We start from the raw sequence: 6,179 nt of genomic DNA on the forward strand, positions 1-6,179 counted from the left end.
TGTTCGGATGGACTTCAGGCGGATCTCGTTCAGATCGGGTCACATCATTGGCAGATAAAATTCAGGTCAGATGTTTACCGGATACAGAATGAGTTCAGGTCGGGTCGTTTTTAATTTTGGATTAATTATTTTGTCATTTTTCGTGATTGTTGAATTGCAAGTTGTAATTGTATATGATTTCGAGTAAAATACAACAAAAAATCACGGATCAATTTTGTAAAAACTATAAATTTAAGGACAAATTTGAAGAAATGTAAAATTATAAATGAAATTTTAAAATATAAATTAAACAACACACATAGGTAAGGGACCAAATCAAAATAAATTTAAAATGTGAGGTTTAAATTAATATAAAAAATGACTAAATTATATCCAATTAAAAAGTTATGGGCCAGTTACAAAAATATAAATAAAAACTAACAATGGGCAAAATGAAGATGCAAATATAAATTTAAGGACTAAATTGAATACATATAAAAGTGAAAGACTTAAAATTTAAATAAATTAAAAAACACAAAAGGATGAAATCGAAATAAATGTATGTGAAGAAATAATAAAAAATATAGTAAATTGCATTCATTTAAAAAAATGAAAAAAAAAACATAATATATGTAATATAAGTTTATATATAAACTATATATATAATATATTTATATTATAAATTATATAATTATTATCAGCTATATATAAATTATGTTTATATGAACTATATATATAAACTATATATGTATAAACTATAAATGTATAAACTATAAAAAATATATAGTTTATAAACTATAGTTTATATTAATATAGTATATGTATATATATATATAAACTATAAAAAAATTAAGTATTGATTTAAAATAAATGATATATATATATATATATATATATATATATATATATATATTCACATGAGTTTAATCAAAAAAATATTCACATGAGTGGTAGGAATTTAAAGTGGGAATTGACAAATTTTGATCTTATAATTGGCAAATTTAGAGGTGGAAAAAATTTTGAGGGAATTTTGGGAATTTGATTTTATAATTTGGAAATTTTTTAGGGAAATTTTCGGGTATGGCATGAAGGTTTAGTGTCCAATGAAATGGATTGTGTTAATTAGGCCCTTAATCCTCCATCAATCAAAACTTTTTTATTTTTTTATTTGATTTTTTATTTTTTTTCATTTCAGTCATAGTTTAATTGTAAATCATTTATTGATTTTTTAATTCAATGCAATTTAGTCATGTATATAATTCTAATTATTTTTAATTTTCCCTTCTTTCTTTAATGTGCATAATTATTAAATGTTAATGTTAATTTTAGAATCTTTTATTTTAGTCACTTATGTTTAATTATATATATATATATATTATTCAAAGTGAGTGGTGAGAGAAAACTTTTTAAAAGAAAGATTTTTTTTTGTGTGAAAAAATTTGATTTTATTTGAGAATTTAGAGGGAAATTTAGACGGAATAGAAAATTTTGGGAAGTTGACGCCAAATATAGTGTCCAACAAGATATTTTGGGTTAATTAGGCTCATGCTCCTCCAACAATCATTAGTTTTCCACTTGTATTTGATTTTTAATTTCTTTCATTTTAGTCGTGGTTTAATTGTAAATATCTTCTTAAATTTTCAATTCGATGCAATTTAATCATGTATACATTCTAATTACTTTTAATTATACATATATATATATATGTGTGTATGTATGTGTGTGTGTGTGTATATATATGTATATATATATATATATATATATATATATATATATATGTATGTATATATATATATGTATAAACTATATAAATTATATAGTTTATAAATTATAATTTATATTAATATAGTATATATATGTATGTATAACTAATATAAGTAATCTATAGATTATATATATAGTTTATAGAAATACTATGCACAAACTATATAAAAGTATATAGCTTATAGAAACCCTAAATTAGGAACTCTAAACCTTCAACCCTAACCCTAACCCCTAAATTATATATGTAACTTATAGTACATGTATGTATAAACCATGTATATTATATATAAACTATATATTTACATATATATACCTATATATACATAAACAATATAAAGTAAATTACTTATATAGCTTATAGAAACACTATGCATAAACTATATAAAGTAATAAAGTATATAGTTTATAAAAACCCTAAATTATAAACCCTAAATCCTAAACTTTAAACCATAAACACTAAACATTAAACCCTAAATCACAAACCCTAATATAAATAGACTAGCACTAATGCATATATATTTGTAACAAAAGAGTGGGCTTTTATATTAGGCCTATGTAAACTAATGTAAATTGACTAGCAGTAATGCAAATGGAATTATTTTTGGGTTCTATTATTACTTATTCATAACAACAAAATAATTAGTTGACCATTATTCCCATATGTAATGGGGTAAGAGGAGGTAGGATAGTAGGCTGTCCCCAACGCCAGGTTGAGAGCAGCTTCCGTGAGAGACCTCCGAATTATTAATTGCCCTCCGTGGGACTCGATCCCACAATCACAAGATTAAGAGCCTTGTGCTCTACCAACTGAGCTGGACTGGCAATTCATAACAACAAAATAAATGGGCTATTAATGTGAATTAACCTAACATGCAACTAAAATACTAATTATGCAAATGAAATTAATATGACATGTACTACTATTTATGAACCATATAATATGCAATGTGACATACTAATTATTTAACACTTAATTAATCATGTTTTATATAATTTACATTTAAATAATTTTATTAATTTTATTAAATAATTTTATATAATATGTATGTATAAACCATGTATAGTATATATAAACTATACATATATATATAGCTTATATATATAAACTATATAAAGTAAATTACTTATATAGTTTATAGAAACATTATGCATAAACTATATAAAGTAATAAATTAAATAGTTTATAGAAACCCTAAATCCTAAATTTTAAACCATAAACACTAAACATTAAACCCAAAATCACAAACTCTAATGTAAATGGACTAGCACTAATGCATATATATTTGTAATAAAAGAGTGAGCTTATGTATTGGGCCTATGTAAACTAATGTAAATGAACTAGCACTAATTCAAATGGACTTATTTTTTGGTTTTATTATTACTTATTCATAACAACAAAATAAATGGACTATTAATGTGAATTAACCTAACATACAACTAAAATATTAATTATGCAAATGAAATTAATATGACATGTACTACTATTTATGAACCATATAATATGCAATGTGGCATATTAATTATTTAACACCTAATTAATCATGTTTTATATCATTTACATTTAAATAATTTTATTAATTTTATTAATTTTATTAAATAATTATATATAATATGTATGTATAAATCATGTATAGTATATATAAACTATATATATATGTATATATAGCTTATATATATATATCTATATAAAGTAAATTACTTATATAGTTTATAGAAACATTATGCATAAACTATATAAAGTAATAAATTATATAGTTTATAGAAACCCTAAACCCAAAAACCTAAACACTAAACCATAAACTTTAAACCATAAACACTAAACATTAAACCCTAAATCACAAACTCTAATATAAATGAACTAGCATTAATGCATATATATTTGTAATAAAAGAGTGGGCTTATGTATTGAGCCTATGTAAACTAATGTAAATGGAATAACACTAATGTAAATGGACTAACACTAATACAAATTGACATATTTTTGGGTTTTATTATTACTTGTTCATAACAACAAAATAAATGGGCTATTAATGTGAATTAACCTAACATGCAACTAAAATACTAATTACGCAAATGAAATTAATATGACATGTACTACTATTTATGAACCATATAATATGTAATGTGACATACTAATTATTTAAAACCTAATTAATCATGTTTTATATAATTTACATTTAAATATTTTTTTTAATTTTATTAAATAATTTTATATAATAGGTCTATTTATTATAACATTTAAAAAGTAATTATATTAATTTTTTAATTACATCTTAAACTAAAAAACTCATAATTTTATTAAAATATTATAATTTGGTCTATAGTAATATATAAGTTAGGTAAATATCAAGTCAGGTAAATATCAAACAAGTCATTAACAAGTCAGATCAGTTACATGTCATGTTAAAAACAGGTTAGGTTCATCACAAGTCAGGTTGAAAACAGGTCGGGTAATACCAGTTATTTATCAGGTCAATCTCGGTTTTAGGTTCATATCAGTCAGATGCAGGTCGGTTTAAAGTATCATTTTTTCGGTTTAATTCGGGTATAGGTCGTTCTCAGGTCGGGCTCGGATCCACAATTTTTAGGTCCAACTCGGATTCAGGTAAACACTAGTTCCGACTCGAGTCGGTTTCGGATCGCTACAGCACATGTTAAAAACAGTTTTAACTCGAATCGATTTCAGTCAATTTTATAGGTGGGGTAAACTTTTTACACGCTCAACCAGGATCATGAGGAAATGAGGATACACCTAGAAAAAGGAGCAGGACAGGGAGATTAATTTTGATGATTAGATTCCATTGTTTCTTATGTTTCTCAAAAACCTATTACTCTATTACAAAAAAAAAAAGCAAGGAAATCATATTATGCTCCAAAGCTTACACTCCTCTTCTGTGACTTGTCCAATCACTAGACACCTGTCACATTGTGACTTCATCCATCAATCACACTGCAAAATCCCAACCATGATGGATGGAGGATATGAAATTGGATGATGGTAAAAGAGGAAAGGCTTGGTCGGGGACTATATCAATGTGAATCAAATGATGAAGGCGATAGTGTTATGGATTTTAATATTTGATTATATTAGGTTATCTTTTAAATAAAAAATTTAAAGTGAAGATAATATGATATATGTTTAATGATTTAATTATTTGTTAATGAATGTTCATATTCAATATATGTAATGTTTGAGTTTAAGATATTAAGAGATAATAACATCTCTTAACTAATGAATTGTTTGATTCATAATAGATTAAATCTTTAAATAAGAATTTAATCTTTTAAAATGATTAAATAAATATTTAATGTTTTTATCTTTTTCAGATAAATACATAATATTTTGAAAATATTTTCAATGTTTAATAAAAAAAATAAGTTTTTAAACTATAATTTTTAATTTTTTAGGTATTTAAAGTTTTTTTTATTAAAAATATGTACTTATCGTTTTTAAAATTATCATTTTAAAGTCAATAATGTCAAGAAAATAATAGAGATTTTTTTATTAATTTAGAATGGTTATAATATAATATTTATTTTAAAGAGTATTAACCATTTGACAATTAACGCTTTAACATCTTTGTAATTTTTTATATTCGAAATTGAGATCTTTAACGATAATAATCATTCCTTTAATACATTAAGGTAACTTAGATTTTAACAACAAGACACTTATTTTTATACATATAAGGTGGATGCACAAAATATTACCATCTATAAATGTGTGCAAAAGCAATAACAACAAGACCGTTGACACACGCCCTAAAAAGCAAAGAAAGGGTTATAGATTTTTTAAAATCATTTATATCTAACGGTAGTAAAAGAAGAATTTTATTCTTAATAAATATCAAATTCACAATCTAAAAGATAAGGAAAATATTAACTAATAACTTTCAACGGCATGTATCAGAGATTAGTGATAAGGATATAGGTTTCTTAAAAGAAGGAACGATAATATACGAAAATCAAAGACAGCTAAGTTTTATAAATATAAAAAAAGGTAAAAACCTATATAAGGCCCTTGTAGTTTTAAAAAATCCTATGTAACTCTTAGATTATTTTTACACCCAAAGTGACATTTTAACTCAAAAAACAAATCTAACGTGGTTTCTTGACCAATGCTCTTTGTTGTTGTTGATCGTTATAGTATTAATGTGACAATCTATGGTTGCTTATGAAAAGATTAATGACGTGACAAATGAGCTAAATTTATTTTTTGATCTTGTTAGATGATTAAATTTTTTAAAGTCTAGGAGCTTATTTCATTTTTTTTTATAATTCTTTTCCATTACCCAAGAAGCAGAAAACTGCTACAAAATACAAAGTCAATAAACAACACATTTAAGCAAAGCCATGAAAGCAATCAAAACTAACCCAGATTATATGAGAAACAAAACATAAGAGCAAGCCCTGCTTAAGCAATGCCCCATTTGTCA

The sequence above is a fragment of the Hibiscus syriacus genome, unplaced genomic scaffold (genome assembly GCF_006381635.1).
Source record: "Hibiscus syriacus cultivar Baekdansim isolate YM2019G1 unplaced genomic scaffold, ASM638163v2 tig00109999_pilon, whole genome shotgun sequence".
In the NCBI taxonomy this organism is placed as follows: Eukaryota; Viridiplantae; Streptophyta; class Magnoliopsida; order Malvales; family Malvaceae; genus Hibiscus; species Hibiscus syriacus.